This window comes from Papaver somniferum, unplaced genomic scaffold (genome assembly GCF_003573695.1).
Source record: "Papaver somniferum cultivar HN1 unplaced genomic scaffold, ASM357369v1 unplaced-scaffold_154, whole genome shotgun sequence".
NCBI lineage: Eukaryota > Viridiplantae > Streptophyta > Magnoliopsida > Ranunculales > Papaveraceae > Papaver > Papaver somniferum.
Genome location: NW_020624820.1, coordinates 8,818,758 through 8,837,519, shown reverse-complemented (window position 1 = coordinate 8,837,519; position 18,762 = coordinate 8,818,758).

Genomic DNA, 18,762 nt, shown 5'->3' with positions numbered 1-18,762 from the left:
ACATAAGCCATATTTATGAGTAGTTGATCGTCCGATAACTCTTGTTCTTCGTGTTTTGCTCTTGAGCAATCAAAGCAATCCTCTTTTCTTGTTTTTGTTGAGCAATCGATTTTGATTTCAATTGGGCATCTGATTTCTTTCGTGGAGGCATTCTTATGGATTCGGGTAGGTAGGTTAATCGACGAAGAAATTTTTCAATTAACGATCAATCGTCGACGAAGAACGATGAAGAAGATGAAGAAAAAAAAATTCGGAACCCTAACCTAGAGTGTGCCAGAACTGAATGGGGGATAATTTATTTGGCTTTTGATTTTTTAGTTTTAAGGTTTTATTTTGTGGGGAGGGTATAACAGTCTTTTCGTAATGTTTTTTAATTAATCTAAGGGTGTTTTAGTATTTTCGCCCCAAAAAACGCCCCTTAGCATACATCTTTGGTTGGGGGAAGTAATTCATATCCTCCAATTAGTTTCCATATCCCCAATTGCGCGTTCAATTACAAGGGTTGCAACTAATTTTCTTGTGTTGACATTTAAGGGCAAATTCTACGAAATGAACAAATATTTGTCATACGACAGATATAGAGTCGCCACACAAATGTTATGCCACATGATGCAATTTGTGTCGCTTAATGACCAGTATTCACTTACGCGGTCATTGATTTGTCGCTCAACAACTACATCCAACGAAGATTGGACGACTTTCTTTGAAGTCTCTATAAATACAAATCATTTTGCTCATTTCAAATTGCACCTTCTTCACACCTTCTGTGATTATCTCTGAATTTCTTATAGATTCAATTTTTCAAGCAAAAACAACATCAAATTCACAGCGAAGGTCAAACCTAGCTTCTGGTAAAGTTTTTGGTCCAAAATATTTAATGGGTGAAGATGAAAGTATTCGTAGAAATTACGTATACGTTACACTTCATGCTAATAACAGGGTGCAACCTTTTTTATAAAAAAATTGAACTTCTTTGGGAATAAACTAGTGACATCAATCATTGTGATAGTGACAAATTGTAGTAACAACTCGGTACTATCAACAAAGAAGTTGGTAATATGAATTCATAAAATTACATCATGACAAAACAAGGCGGTCAAATTTCCGTTGATCTGGTAAGAATAGTTCAATCTCTCGCATAACCTTCGTTTAAAGTCTTCTTTGAGATCAAGAAGCTTTTAACAGTATTGTTGGGGGAAACTAAATCGTATTGTTATTTTAGTTTTCAATTATTGATTTGATTGACTAATGGTAAAATTGAACCATGATAGAAGATCGACAATCTATCCAGTCATTTCTCTTTTGAGAAACATTTTGATAGTTTGCGAACTAAGATTAGTTATTTCGGTAATCTTTGTCCTAGTTGACATTTTAACAACTCTCTGAAGTTTGGATTTGTGTTTTGAGAGTTCATTTTGAGAAGAACATAGTTATCTTGTAATCTCGAGTCTTTACTTCTCTTATATTTCCTCGGGTCAAGCTCATCTTCATCCGACCCATCTGGCCCATTCTCACCCAATTTTTCAGGCCCATTTACTCCTTCAGGTTCAGTCAAGCTGTTAAGCATTTTCTCAACCATATGAGCATGCTTGGTATATTATTCCTCAAATGTAGAGTTTGTCATACAAAAAATGAGAATATTCCATGCATGTTCTTCACATATCTCATCATCATGATCTATTACAAAGCAATCAGAGCAGATTTTCCCGGGTTGCTTCTCAAAGTGATATTTGATCCGAACTTTTTGTTTGGCTGCAGTGAGCAACCAATTTCCTCCTTTTAGTGGTTTATTAACCTCAACTTTTGCAGAAGCCATTCTCCCTCTTATGGCATACCCTTTACCCCCCGTTTTTGACTATTTTTCTTCCAATATCTTGACATAGTTTTCCAAAAATACCATCATCTAGATGGGCTTGGCATACCCAAGGCCCAAAACCCTTACTCAAATCCATTTCCATTATCCATACCCATTTCCATGAGAGCCGTCAGATTGGATCCATCTCATCATCCAACGTCCACCTCATCATTGTTCATCAAAATCCGAAGCTCCTGTCAAACACCATAGTACCTAGCTCCATCTGAAGCCGTCAGTTTTGTTGTATCTCATAATCCAACGGTCGCTACATACCTCTCCATCGTAGCCGTTCGATTCAATCTATATGGGATCATCCAACGCTCTTTACTCGTTGTTCATCAAAGTTCGCTACTCCCACTCAGCACCCAAACACCAAACTCATGTACACCCAAAATAGAGGTCGACCCAAACACACCTTAATCCCTAAACACATCGACCTTCTCTTTCTTCTCCACTCCGTCTTCATCCCATACCCTGTCTCTGCCGCAGACACCACCTCTGCCATTACCACCACCTCTGCCACAGCCACCCTACGACTTCCATAACTACTATAACGAAACACCGCCTTACCCTATATCTCTAGCCACTTATTTCACCAATTTCCCCTCTATCCATCTCTGAAACCCTAGGTGGGAAATTGGTAAAATAGGTGAGTCTATAGAAGTGATTGAAGACAGGAGAGGGAGCGGGAAGAACAGAAGAAGGTATGGGTCGAGGTGAAATCGCAAGTGGGTACGTCAAATTGAAAATCCCCAAATCAAATTTTAGGTTTTCAAAAATTAGGGTTTAGAAATTTGGGGATTCTGCACTATAAATAGAACATGGGGTTTGTAATGTTAGGGGTATGCCCGGATTAGCCGGTGCACCAAGATGTAGTAGTATATTGTGTTCATCATGTTCTAATTACTTTTGCTAGGGTTGAGATGAAACCATTAATTTACTGCTAAGTTTGATTCATGTTTTTGATATTGTTCTTGTTGTGCTTTACTTGTTTAGGATAAATATAATCTGAGCTCTTCATCATTTTACTTTCACAGTGTATGTCATGCATCCATTGTAGTTAGAATACTTCTGTGATGAATGTGCTGCAATTCATGCTTCATTGTCTGTTATTGATCCCTTGACTAGTTGTGCCTGAAAAGACATTTAGTGCTTTGGAAATATACCCTAATTGCGATTAGAATATCTATCTTAGGAAAGGTTTAATTATCTAAGTTATCAAATTGATCTGTGATTAGTTGTACTGTGAGGTACAGGTACACGACCCTATTCAAGTACCGTCCCGATTGTACCGAGCAATAATAACCCTTAGATTCAGGGATTAATCTAAGGATCTGATGGTGCCGGTATATATTGAAAAATTACAAGGGTTTATCTTTTTTTTCTTTCCCATCTTCTTTGCAGCTCATCTCTCTCTGAGCGAACACCACACCAGTTACATGGTGGGGGTTATTATCTAAATCCATCTTCTTTGTTTCGATCATTTGATTCATTTCTCTAAAGTCTAGATCCATCTCTTAATTTCTTAATCCCTTGACTTCTTACTCTTAGAAACCAGGTTCGTCCTTTCTCTTCCATTTAGGGGTTTCATCAAATCAATATCGAGTTTACATTATGTGCAGAGTTCTTAAGTTTATATCGAATTTCGTCTTTTTTGTTTAATTTGTTTTTAAGTTTATTATGCCTGTGATTGACGGATTTACATTATGTGCAGAGTTTTGTTGTATTAAGACTTCACCAGTTACACGACCAGTTACACCACCTCTCGATTTGGACTTCTGGGTTCATTGAATCTTTTTAATTTGAGCTTGATTTGGTAAGATGCAATCTAGATATGTTGGAAAATGAATGAAAAATCTTACCTCTTCAATTGAATTTGTTATTTATTTTGAGAATATTGAAATTGATTTGGTAAGATGCCCTCAAATTGAGGGTTTTCATATTTTCTTGTCTATTTATACTGATTTTGGAATTTTGCTGATGTTGTTCTTGCTCGGCTTAGTCTCATCTTTGCGTATTGTTTGATTTTTGCACAAACATTTGAGAAATGTAATTAACTGAGACGTGTCTAATTTTTTTTGTCATCATTTATGCTTTATAAAGTCTTAGATATATATACTATCAACATATAAGGTTGATCTGATAGAGTGCAAGTAATATTTGTCTTTGTTTTCTCATCATTCACTTCGATTGTTGTTGCAGGTAATCTTGACTTATGCTTCTTGATTAGTTGCTGAAGTTTGGAGCTCCTGAAACTCTGTTATTGTGAAGTTTTCAGTTGTTTTTGCAGGTAATCTTTGTCTTTTTTTATTGTTACATTATTGATTTGATTTTGGTTCTCCCAAAACTGAATTGGGTGACTGATGAGACATGGGTTAGAAATAGCATATACAAAAGGGGTTAGCAATAGGCAAAGTTCTGTGTTATTTATGTCGAAGATTTGGTTGAAATGTGCATTAATTTGATCTGTATGTAGTTCCCTGTCATCTAATTTCCCTTGAATATGAATCTATTTTACCAAGTTCAACAATACAGAGGTATCTATGTTAGTCCAACCTAATCTACATTGACAATCTCAGTGATTAGTTTCGCGATTCAGGATAGTTACCTAAACAGTGTTAGACTGTTAGTTGTATGCTCATTTCTGAAAATGTAACAGTGTATATCAGTAACAAATGTGATTCATATATCATGACAATGGTTTCTTCTCATGTTTACTCACTTGGTGTAGTGTAGTTTGGATTTGGTTGCTGAAGCGATAATGGCAGAATGCTTTTAATTTCATTTGTTTCTTGAGTTTTAATTTCTGAACAAGCTAATGGAGTGAGGTAATGAAGTTCCTTTATGAGCATTAGTTTCATGTTGTTGTTGTTGTTGTGTCTTGTGAATTTAAATCATGTTTGTGTATATATTGTTTCTCAGTGATCAATCATGGATGCATCAAGTATATGACGCCATTTCACTAGGAGAAATGTTGCAGAAGCTGGCTAAGGAAGCCAATACAACTTGATCTTCTATGTGACTACATACCAGATGACAATGCCGAAGTTGAAGAAGGTAACATATATTTTTTTTCCTTGTTACTTTTTTTAGTAATAGACTAATAGTTACTAACTGACTAACTGTTATTACTTGTTTTTGCAGCGTTACTTGGTCTTATCAACAATAATGCCACCACCACCAGTGCTGCTGCCATGGAATAGATTTTCAAGACTTTGTATTTGCCACCGGTGCTACTTGTTATTTTTTTTACCACCACTGTCCAGTTCTACTTGTTACTTTTGTCTCCAGTAAGACTATTGTTTAATTGTGTGTGAGTCACTGTGTCGGTGAGTCTGTCAGTCTTTTGTTACTTGTTACTTTTTCAATTTTTCAAGACTTGGTATTTGGCACTTTTCTTTGCTAGTATTATTGCTACTTGTTAGTTGTTATGTATTGTGCTTTGAGATATTACTTAATATATTGTTGCTCAGTAAAACAAGTTCCTAATAGAAAAAAAATTGTCTGGAAAAATTAAGGACCGAGACTAGTACCGGAACCGTCCCTGGTACCGTACTGGTCCCGAATGGTACCGAAACCGAGGTACAAGGTACAAGTATCGGTCCAAAAAATAGGAACCGAGGCTAGGGAGGTACAGGTACTCGGCTTCGGCAAGAACCGAGCCGAACCGTACCATGTGCACCCTTAGATATAAGCATATATAGGGTGTTCGCACATTAGTGTATAAATCCATGTACCGGAAACCAAGTGTGTGCATATGTGTGCATACGGAATTGGTAAATGAGACAAGTTGGGTACGTGATGAGTGCCAAATATTGTATATATTTGCACCTTTTTATTGGCATTTAACTCATCATTTGTGCACTAACGCTCCATTTTATCCCATATTCTGTGTTTTCGTTGTTTTCAAGAATAAATACTTTTCTCAATTAATTTTGCATCTTTAGTAGGGCTGCACAAGACCCGCCCACGATACCCAAACCCACCCGTACCCGCTAAATCCGTGGGTTTTTAATCCATACCCGCCCGTTGTGGGTGCGGGGTTGGTTATGAAAAAAGAAAACCGCTGTCTGTGGGTGCGAGGTTGGTTTAAGCTAATACCCGCCCATACCCGTCCAAAAAACCCGCAGATTATATACCATTAGATAAAACTAATCCTAGTCGTCCATTATGAAACCCTAATACTAGTAGATAGGATAACTGATAACCCTCATTCACTTTCTACACTCTTCTCTCTGTTCGGCCTCTCCTCTTCTTCCTCCTCAGTTCTTCTTCTTCACCTACGAACGACAATTACCAGAAATCTTCACCAGAAATCGACAACAACAACTTCGAATCTTCACCAGAAATCGACAACAATCGAAAAATCAACAAATTCAACACTTAATCTTCATCTGTGAACTTCCTAGATATGAATATTTTGGGGGTTTTGGTTTTTTTTTCTCACTTAATCAAGGAGAATAGCAGTTACTCTAAATACTTGAATATAAAGCGGGTTTAAACCCGTTTAAATCCATACCCGCCCAACCCGTAGCGGGCGGGTAACAAAATCCGCCCGCTGTTTGTGGGTGCGGGGTTGGTTATGAAAAAAAAACCGCAATCTGTGGGTGCGAGGTTGGTTTTAGCATATACCCGCCCATACCGGCCCATGTGCAGCCCTAATCTTTAGGTACTAAATAAAGCCTGGTTAACTCACGGAGCGAAAAGAGCAAAGAAACGACAAAGACTCCCGCAGAAAGGCAGCGAAGATTGATGTTTGCAAGAGCCGGATCAATTAAAAGTGGGCTTGAAGAGGAAGAATTGTTCTTAAAGAAGATATGGGCTTGGCATACCCAAGGCCCAAAACCCTTACCCAAATCCATTTCCATTATCCATACCCATTTCCATGAGAGCCCTCAGATTGGATCCATCTCATCATCCAACGTCCACCTCATCATTGTGCATCAAAATCCGAAGCTCCTGTCAAACACCATAGTACCTAACTCCATCTGAAGCCGTCAGTTTTGTTGTATCTCATAATCCAACGGTCGCTACATACCTCTCCATCGTAGCCGTTCGATTCAATCTATATGGGATCATCCAACGCTCTTTACTCGCTGTGCATCAAAGTTCGCTACTCCCGCTCAACACCCAAACACCAAACTCATGTACACCCAAAATAGAGGTCGACCCAAACATACCCTAATCCCTAAACACATCGACTTTCTCTTTCTTCTCCACTTCGTCTTCATCCCATACCCTGTCTCTGTCGCAGACACCACCTCTGCCATCACCACCACCTCTGCCACAGCCACCCTACGACTTCCATAACCACTCTAACGAAACACCACCTTACCATATATCTCTAGCCACTTATTTCACCAATTTCCCCTCTATCCATCTCTGAAATCCTAGGTGGGAAATTGGTAAAATAGGTGAGTCTATAGAAATGATTAAAGACAGGAGAGGGAGCGGGAAGCACAAAATAAGGTATGGGTCGAGCTGAAATCGCAAGTGGGTACGTCAAATTGAAAATCCCCAAATCAAATTTTAGGTTTTCAAAAATTAGGGTTTAGAAATTTGGGGATTCTGCACTATAAATAGAACATGGTGTTCGTAATGTTAGGGGTATACCCGGATTAGCCGGTGCACCAAGCTGTAGTAGTATATTGTGTTCATCATGTTCTAATTAATTTTGCTAGGGTTGAGATGAAACCATTAATTTACTGCTAAGTTTGATTCATGTTTCTGATATTGTTCTTGTTGTGCTTTACTTGTTTAGGATAAATATAAATTGAGCTCTTCATCATTTTACTTTCACAGTGTATGCCATGCATCCATTGTAGTTATAATACTTCTGTGATGAATGTGTTTCAATTCATGCTTCATTGTCTGTTATTGATCCCTTGACTAATTGTGCCCTGAAAAGACAGTTAGTGCTTTGGAAAGATACCCTAATTGCGATTAGAATATCCATCTTAGGAAAGGTTTAATTATCCAAGTTATCGAATTGATCTGTGATTAGTTGTACTGTGAGAAGACATCTAATACTAGGGATTAGTTAGTTGGCTTAGTTGATATTAATCCATCCATTGAGACCCTGTATAAACGACAGACTTGCATCTTGTCCGGTGTCCATAAAAAGGGACAAGAACATTATTGAAACTGGAATGACTTAGCTGAGATTAGGTGGTGGATTCGACTGCCCTAGTGCCCTTTAATATGCATTCTTGTTTTCTATTTTGTGTTACATAACCAACATCTAGCCGTATCGGCAAACAGAATCCCCTATTTGTGTTACTTCTTATTCTGAAATCAGTTTTAGTGAGACTATAGTTTCCAAGCTACACCCACCTTGTCCCTGTGGATCGACCTGTGCTTGCCTTGTGTTACATTGTGACACTGTGCGCTTGCAGTTAGACATAGTCGTAGGTACTCTTTCAAGTCCTACCAAGTTTTTGGCGCCGCTGCCGGGGACTTGGCTGCTGTGTAGTTGAATTGTTGTCCTAACTGTTTTCTGGGCTAATTTCTGTTATATCTGTGTAGTTTTGTTGTGCATCTTAGTCCCTGTATCTTAGTTCCTGTGCATCTTAGTTCCTGCATCTTGCTGTGCATCTTAGTCTCACTTGGCATAACTTAGTTCTGTAAGCATTTAACTCACTTGCTGTGCATTTAGTGTAAGCATACTTGTTGTTCTTCTTACTTGTTGTGCATTTAGTGTAAGCTCACTTGCTGTCTTGTTCTTTGCATCTTTTAGCTTAGTGTTATTCTTGCATCTTTTAACTAAGTGTTGTTCCTGATTCTTGTATATTCATCTTACTTGCATCATCTTTGCTGTTCTGCATACTAACTTGTCTGCATATTGTTTTGCATTAACATGTTCATCTTAGCTTGTTCATCTTCATTGCTTTTCTGAGCTAGTTCTTAGCTAGTTCTTGCTGTGTAACTGCATCTTAGTGTAACTTGAATATCTTGCATAGCATATGTAGCTTAAACCCACGTAGTAGCTGTAACTTTTCTGATAAGCATCTTAGTGTAGTAGTTTTCTGTAGCTTTGTAAGCATCTTAGTGTAATTTTGCTTGTTTCTTTTTCCTACACACAACTGAACTTCCCTATGTGAAGGTTCAGACAAGCTTCTTTGAGCCACTAGGTACCTGTGGTGCTGCTGAGGAAGAAGCTTGTGCTGCTGTGCTGCTGCCTGTTACTGCTGCCAGCTGCTGCTGCTGAGTGCTGTGTAGCCCGGCTGCTGCTGGTGCTGCTGTGGCTCTTGCTGTTGTTGAGTTGCTGCTGAACAGGCCTGCAACATTGTTGCTGCCAAGGCTGGGAGAAAAGGGAAAGGAGCAGGAGCTTGTGAAATGTGAGTTGTTTCTACAACAACCAAAGCATACAACCCAGTTTATTGGGTTTGGTGTTACAAGCTGTTGTTGGGATGCTGTTGGAAGAGCTAAGAAGAAGTGGGCTAGCTAGTTTTGTTGCTGGTCTGCGCTGTAAAGATTAAAATCAAAGCCCAACTGGGCTTGTGCAACAAAAAAGGGATAAAAGCCCAACTGGGCTTGCCTCCAAAAACAAGTAAGCCTGAACCCATTAGCAAAGCCCAACTGGGCCTTCTTTATTGTCTGTTCGGTTTATATTTTTTCTGGGCTTGTAATATTATTTTAAACCCAGCAGTGGGCTTGTGTTTTTGGACTTGTAATTTTAATTGGACTGTGGGCTTATAACTTTGAACATTAACTGGGCCTTGTACACAAAACAACAACTTTGGAACTTTGAGAACAGTGGGCTTAAAATCTTTGAAAATCTATCAAGTTTTCCAATTTCAAAAACTCCTGTTGGGCTCCTCACTTTCCAAATAACCTGTTGGGCCTCCTGAAGACTACTGGGATATGCTTTGGGACCTGTTAAAATACCAACTGGGCCTGTTCAAACTTCATCCAAATTCACAGCTGTAGGCTGTTTTTCAAACTGCCTAGTGGGTTGTGCATTCTCCCACCAATGTGGGCTTGCTTCCAATTTTAAAACCAAATTTGCTCCCAACAAAACCAAAATTTTCTCCCAACTCAAAACCAAATTCTTGCCCCACCAATGTGGGCTTGCTCCCAATTTTAAAACCAAAGTTTTTCTCCCAATATTAAAAACCAAAATTTTCTTTCTATCTCCCAATTAAAACCAAAAGTTTTATCCCATTCAAAAACCAAAATTTTTTTCCCTCTTTTTAACCAAAAATCCCAAATAGGTTTTACCTTTAAAGCCTAAAAACCAAATTTTTGAAACCCATAACTGAAAAGTGTGGGCCTTATTTCTCTTTTTGAATTGTGTGATTGTTTGATAAACATAACATGTCTGGATTTTGGTCTTCCACTGGGAATAAATCTATTAGAGAAGCTTACGGGCAAGATTCACCTTATGAGCCTCCCACAGACCATGATGTCAATAGTTATAGGGATTATTATTATGGACCTTATGTAGGTCATGAACCTCAATATGCAAACCCTAATGACTATTCACACATGTATCATCCACCATTGAGTGAAAATGAACATCTAGACAATATCAAACTCACACATTCGTCACTTGTGAATCAGTTAGAGGCTCGGATCACTGCTTTAGAAATGCAAACACATGAGAAATCTGTAGCATCTAGTTCACATAGACGACCTGAAATCTATGCATGTACCTTATGTGGTGGTTTAGACCACTCGGATAAATATTCCTATATTTTGCATGATTATAGGCAATTTAGAGAATCCCATGAAAATCCAAATTATGAAATGCCCACAAATTGTGAGGCTGGTAGTCATTGGGACCATAATCAATCCTTTGAGGGTTGCGATCAATCTTTTATAAACCCTAATGACCATGCACACATGTACCATTCACCACAATTTGAACATGAAGAATTTTGTACTCTCATGAATTTAGACTCCACCACAGAAGCTTTCAGACTCAGTGAGCAAAACTTTGCTAGATCTACATCACGAATTCAGGCATATTTAGATCAGATTTTGCTTCACCTACAAAAGGAGGAAATTCATGAGGAAATGTCTGTCGTCCCTAATGAAGTGTCTAGTCCCATTCATGTAAATGATGTTGAATATGAACCTAATTTAGAGGAACATGAATCGACTAATGACACCACCACTGTTAATGAGGACCAATATGCATGTTACCATGATGATGATTATGAAGATTATGATGATAATGATGTTATGTTAGAAGAACATGAAAATATTGTGGAACCTTTTGGTTCAATAACACATGGCTTCTCGCCCTCGACCTTCATGAATGTTGTTTCTTCTACTTCTAATATTCATTGCAATTCAAATGATTCTGATACTGATATGGGGCTTGTACAATTGTTCTGTGAAGATGAGCATGATATAGGAAAAGTTGAATCTTCTGTAGACACTAATGTTCCTATAATTGAAAATGAATTAGTTGTGTCTGATTCCATACCTAAGTCACAATATGATATTTCTTCTGATGTTGATTTGAGTACTTCGGACAATCATGATACCGAGCTAGGTCTTGATATTTTGTTCGATGAATGTGAGCATGATTCACCTATTTCTGATTTAAGGAAAGTATGTGTTGGTACTATTGATCTTATCCATGAAAATAACTTAGAAGTACCAACTTTCTTACCTAAATCGCATATTGAGATTATTCCACCCAACCTAGATTTGGTTTGTAACAAAACTTTTAAACCAACTTTTCTGAAAATTCCCAACCTAGGATTGGAACTGTGTGCCTCCCAAGTCCTTTTGGACTATTTTGCATCAAAATACAACATTTTTAAAGAGCCACAGTTGGAATTAATTTCTCTGACCATCCCGCAAAAAGTCCATTTTGAGTTAGACCTTGTGAATCCTGAACCCCTAAAATTAAAAGATTTTGTGCTTAAAAGTAAACCTGTTGAAAAATATAGGTTTAGGGGTGATTCATTTGGTTTTTCACTCTCACTCTCATTTCAGTTTAATTTTAGTGTTTTGAAACTGTCTATGTTTCAACATTTTGTCTTTTGGGTTGATCCTCAACTCTTTAGACTGTATGTATATAGTGAATTGTTTGTATATAATCTGGTAGGTAATGTTTAGTGGAATCATATGTTTCTTGTATATATTGTGCTAACCCAATGTGAATTCAGTTGAGTTACTGTTGGGTTTTGCCTTGAATAATGGAGTTCAAAACTTGCTTTCGCCAATATCCGGTAATCTCTTTCCTTTTTTCTACACTTAGCATCGTTCTCATGGTATGTGTTATAATCATGTTTATCTTTTGAAACATTGAGGACAATGTTTAGTTTAGGTTTGGGGGTGAAAAGTAGATACTTTGATAACATGCTATAATTGAAAACAGAACTCTTTCTTTTTGAAAAATAAATAAATAAATAAATCAAAATAAAAAAATAAAAAAATAAAAAAATTCGAAAAAAAAACATAAAAATGGAGCTCATTTACCTTGAAATGTTGACTCTTGTGCATATATGTAAACATAAGGATTCTTAGTCTAGATATTTAGGCACCCTGATTCTAGCATAATTCACATAGTGATAAGAAACTTGCACGCGCACGATCTACCAATACATGTATAGCCTCATCCTTGAGGTGTTCTATCGGAAGTCACGATTGCCAATCACTTTAGAATACTGAACGAAACTTGACTAGCTTGTTCTTTGGTTGGTTGGGATAGAAGGTGGAGGTTACATTAAGAAAGACAACCATCGAATTTAACTGGGTGCATCAAAAAGGGCTACCTCTTGCAAAGTGTCATGTAATTTTTTGTTTCTTCTTGTTATGTATCAAAAGTGTTTCCTTGTTCAAAAAAAAAAAAAAAAAAAAAAAAAAAAAAAAAAAAAAAAAAAAAAAAAAAAAAAAAAAAAAAAAAAAAAAAAAAAAAAAAAAAAAAAAAAAAAAAAAAAAAAAAAAAAAAAAAAAAAAAAAAAAAAATCAGAAAAATACCAAAAAAATCAAGTATTTATCAATTCCATCATCTCTTGTTCCAAAAATAAAAGAGATTTGTCAATGTAAATAAGAGTCATGTAAATAGTCATCTTTTGTTGTTTCTTTTGTAATAAGCAAGGAGGGTGTATGCCATTGATGTACAACGCGAGAAATTGTGAAATACCTCCAACTCATTCACAATTCTCGTAAAGTCCGGACAGCTAGCTAGATTTCGACCTCAGTTCTTAGCCTGCGAAACTATCTCTTGGTGATTAGTAGTCATGACTTCAGATCTTTCTTTACACATGTGTAGATACACTTTACACTCTTATCACATGTCCTTATTTGTTATCAGTGCTAGGATTGTGCCTTGATAGCTAGATTGACATCTCCATTTTGCTGTGAGCTTCTACTGTCTTGCACATGTCACATTTGATGGAATCTGAGCTTATATTTTGACCTAGAACTTTGTAGGTACGTTCTAAGCAAACCTTCACGAGACTTCAACTCGTCCACTAGGGACACTTAGTGGTTTAAAAGGCTTAGTGCATACGCTAAATGCATTCGAGAGACCAGCGACAGTGGTATAGGTAGGATTTCCTTAGTTTTGTTTTACTTGAGGACAAGTAAAATTCAGGTTTGGGGGTATTTGATGAGTGCTAAAAAGTGCATATTTATATATATTTTTCTTGGCATTTAACTCATCTTTTGTGCTCTAATTCTCCATTTTTAACCCATATTCTGTATTTTCATTGTTTTCAAGAATAAATCTTTTTATTAATTAATTTTGCATTTTTAGGTACTAAATAAAGCATGGTTATCTCACGGAGCGAAAAGAGCAAAGGAACGGCAAAGACTCCCGCTAGGAGGAAGCGAAGAATGATGTTTGCAAGAGCCGGATCAACGAGAAGTGGGCTTGAAGAGGAAGAATTGTTCTTAAAGAAGATATGGGCTTGGCATACCCAAGGCCCAAAACCCTTACCCAAATCCATTTCCATTATCCATACCCATTTCCATGAGAGCCGTCAGATTGGATCCATCTTGTCATCCAACGGTCGCCTCATCATTGTGCATCAAAATCCGAAGCTCCTGTCAAACACCATAGTACCTAACTCCATCTGAAGCCGTCAGTTTTGTTGTATCTCATAATCCAACGGTCGCTACATACCTCTCCATCGTAGCCGTTCGATTCAATCTATATGGGATCATCCAACGCTCTTTATTTGCTGTTCATCAAAGTTCGCTACACCCGCTTCACACCCTAGCATCCAAAACCATCGACTTCACCCAAACAAGTTCTTCTTCCCCAAATCTTTTTTCCCCAAAAACTCTCTTCTTCCCCCGACAGTTGCAGTCGAGCTCTGCTCCTGCCTCTCTTCCATGTCCACTGCCACCCTGCCATCGCCACTTCCTCCACTGTCACCAAACACCACCTACACGCCGTAGCTACCTCCCCTACCTCTATAGCCATCTAACTCATTGATTTTTCACCACTGAAACCCTAGGTGATAAATCAATAAATTAGGTGAGGCTATAAGACGCAATTGAAGACATGGAGAGGAGCAAAAGAAGAAGATAAAGCATGGGTCGAAGAAAAATTCAGAGAATTAGGTGAGATTTCTCAACTTCCAAAAAACCCTAATTTCTTAATTTTTGGGATTTTTATAGAAAACCCTAATTTCTGTTAGGGAGAGCATAGGGAAGCTAGAGTAGGGATATGGGTATGGTTGAATTAGGTGAATTAGGTAAAACCAAACCCTAATTGTACTGTTTTCAATTTGGGAATTTTTGGGTAGAAACCCTAATTGTATAATTTAGGGATTTGGGTATAAATAGCCCTGTGGTGTGATGTAAAACTCATGCTGGAATAGCCAGTGTCCAGAACTTAGTTCTGTTAATGTTCAATTTCAGTTTCAAATCAATTTTAGTTAATTTTCAATTTCTGTTTCATTTCATGTTTAATTCCATGTTCATTTAGTTTATGTTCTTATAATTTCTGTTTGTTTCTAATCTCAATTTAGTTTTGTGTTTAATGTTAGTTCACTGTGATGTTTAGTTTCTTCAATTTTCCTAGTGCATGTTCCTGTTGATGTTTGTGTTCCATGTAATGTTAATGTACCTGTTATGTGATACATGTTTAGTGGAATGTTAGGCTAGAAACCTCAGTGCACTGATTTGATTGAGCAATGGGAGAAATTAGTGCTCATAGCAAGCTAATTCTCTTTCCATTCCATTTGTATGCTTAGGATGCATTGTTTTGATTGAGCAATGGGAGAAATTAGTGCTCATAGCAAGCTAATTCTCTTTCCATTCCATTTGTATGCCTAGAGCCACTGCCTTGGCCTTGCATTGTCATCACTGTTAGCTTCACCATCTCCCCTGCCCTTGGCTTAGGCCTTGGTTTACTTCCATTGTTCTTGTAGTTTCATTGTACTTTCATATTTACTTCACTGTTACATTGTGTTTACTTTTCCTCATTCCTTCACTGCCACTGTTTTACTTTCACTTGTCCTTCATTTTGTTTGCTATTTTCTCCTGCTGCATTCACTGCCTTGTTGTGCTGCTGCTGTGCACTGCTTTTGCTGCTGCTGTGCACTGCTTCTGCTACTGCAGCTGTCTGCTTCCACTGCCCTGCAGCCCTGCTGCTGCTGCTTTTCTTCCACTGCTGCTGCTGCTGCTGCAACTGAGCTTGGCTCACAGCAATCCAAAAGCCCAAGCTCAAACCAGTCCAAACCAAGCCCAGGTTCGAAGACCAAAAGCCCATCAGTCCACTGAACTTAACCAAAGCCCAGGTCATAAGCTACAAAGCCCAAGGTTTAGTTCACAACCAAAGGCCCAGAAATAGGTTCAGAACAAGAAAAGCCTAGCTTAATCTGATGCTCATCCAAGGCTCAGTTCACTCCATTGAACCCATTATCACACAAGCTCAGTTCACTTCAATGGCCCAAGGCCTAAAGCACTTCATTATCAAACAAGCCTATAATCCAAAGGTACCCTAAGCCCAAAACCCAAAAGGCTTCATAGTTAACCAACAACAATTTAGAGCCCAAATAGCTAGAAACACAAAACACACCCAGTCTCTGTGGATCGACCCGTACTTGCACGAGCTACAACTGACGACCGTGCACTTGCGGTATTACTGTAGGCCCGTTTCATTTCGCTTAAATTTATACACTCCTCCGGGCCCACCAAGTTTTTGGCGCCGCTGCCGGGGACTGGTGCTGTGTTTTTCTTGTAGTTTTATTAGCTATTTTTGCATTTCACTGCATAGCATTTGCATCTGCATCTGCTTCACTTCATTTGTTGTTGGACCTGCTGTTCTGAACCAGTTTTTCCTCTGCTGGGACGCCACCAAGGAAAAGAACCAAAGCCCAACTGGGTTTTTGCAACAATATCAGAGCAGCTGGGCTGTGCTTAAAAGGTAACCCATTTAAGAGAACCCGAATTGTGGGCTTCCAATTTTTAATTGTGGGCTTGTAATATTAAAGCCAATTTTTGGGCTTTTTATTTTCTGTTGGGTTTGTAATTAATTTCTGTGGGCTTGTTTGTTTAATTTGTGGGCTTGTATTTAATTTTTGTGAGCTTGTTTAATTTGGACTTGTATTTTGTATTCTGGGTTTTTAAACCCAGCTGAGCTTGTAACCGATCACGCTAGGTTAAACTCGTTAGTGGGCCGAGTACCCAAATTCTAGGCCGAGATTTTGGACTCAGTTTCACCAAACGTTTTCAAACCAGCTGAGCCAAAGCAAACACAAAACCAACAGTGGGCTTGCTCCCATTCAAAAAACCAAATTTTATTTTCTTTTAAAATAAATAAATAAATAAATATTTTCTCTCCCGTTCAAAAACCAAAATTTTTACTTGCTCCCAAATTTTAAAACCAAATTTTATTTTGCTCCCACATTAACAACCAAATTTTTTTTCTTTTATCCCACCAAAACCAAATTTTTCCCAAAAATCCAAACCCATTAAAAACCAAATTTCTTTTCAAACCCGACAAAACCAAATGTTACCTATAAAAACCAAATTTTTCCCAAAAATCCAAACCCTTTAAAAACCAAATTCTGAGCTTTGTACATTCTTTACTTAGCTTTTGAGCCAATCATGAATAGATCTTTTTCTACAGTTGGGGAGTACAACAAATCCCTTAGAGAACTTGCATATGGACAAACTTCACGTTATGAACCTTCCACGGACCATGATGTCAATAGTCATAGGAATTATTATGGACATTTTCAAAGTCCCGAGCCGCAATACATGAACCCTAATGACTATTCATACATGCATCATTCATCGCAACGTGAAAATGAACATTCTGCTAGAGCCTCACTCACACAATCATCACTTATGGATCAAATAGAAGCTCGAATCACAGCTTTAGAAATGCAATCACATGAGGAATCTGTCACATCTAATTTTCTTAGGCAACCTGAAATCTATGCATGTCCCGCATGTGGTAGTTTAGACCACCCTGCTGAGAATTGTCATATTTTGCATAATTTTAGGCAATCTAGAGAAAGTCCAAGGTATGAAATGCCCATAAATTGTGAGAATGGTAGTCATTGGGACCATAATCAATCCTTTGAGGGTTGCGATCAATATTTTGTAAACCCTAATGACCATGCACACATGTACCATTCACCACAATTTGAACATGAAGAATTTGGTACTCCCATGAATTTAGACTCCACCACAGAAGCTTTAAGACTCAGTAAGCAAGACTATGATAGATCTACATCACGAATTCATGCATATTTAGATCAGATTTTGCTTCACCTACAAAAGGAGGAAATTCATGAGGAAATGTATGTTGTCCCTAATGAAGTGTCTAGTCCCATTCATGTAAATAATGTTGAATATGAACCTAATTTAGAGGAACATGAATCGACTAATGACACCACCACTGTTAATGAGGACCAATATGCATGCTACCATGATGATGATTATGATGATTATGATGATATGTTAGAAGAACATGAAAATATTGTGGAACCTGTTGGTTCAAAAACATATGGCTTCTCGCCCTCGACCTTCATGAATGTTGTTCTTTCTAATACTCATTGTAATTCATATGATTTTGATATTGACATGAGATTCGTACAATTATTCTGTGAAGATGAGCATGACATAGGAATAGTTGAATCTTCTGTAGACACTAATATGCATGAAAATATATTTGATGTGTCTGATTCTCTACCTGGGTCACGTTGTGATGTTTCCACTGATTTGCCGATGCATGAGAATAATTCTTCTGATGATGTTGATGATTCTGATTTGTGTGAGCATGGTAAGCATGTTGTGACACGTGTAGAAGACTTAGGAGATGTTGATGTGATTAGTAATGATGTGCCTATCTTCCTACATGAGTCACAATCTGATGGCCTTCCATCCAACCTAAATTTGGTTTGTACCGATATTGTCAAACCAATTTTTCTGAGAATGCCTAATCTAGGTTTGGAACTGTGTGCTTCCCAAGTCCTCTTGGACCATTTTGCATCTAAATATAATATCTTTGAGGAGCCACAGTTGGAATTAGCATGTTTGCCCGTCCCTAGCACAGTTCACTTTGAGTTAGACCTTGTGCATGATGAACCCCCGAAACTGCGCGATTTTGTTTTCAAAATTATATCTTCTGTAAAATCCAGGTTTGGGGGTAGCTCATTTTGTTTCACAGCTTCACTTGCATGCCTATCATATTATTATTGTGTGAAGCTGTTGAAACCTCTACACTTTGTCTTTTGGGTTGATCCTCAACTCTTTAGATTGTTAGTGTATGGTGAATTTTTTGTATATAATCAAGTAGATAAAATTTCTTAAAACCCTTTTGTTCCTTTTGTATATATTTTGTTAATCCAATATGATCTCGGCTGAAATATGTTGGATTCTTGCCTTGAATAACGGAGTTCTAATATTGCTTTCGCCGAAATCGGGTATTCTCTTTCCTTTTTCTCTACTCAACATGATCCTCTTCATATGTTGTATTCTAA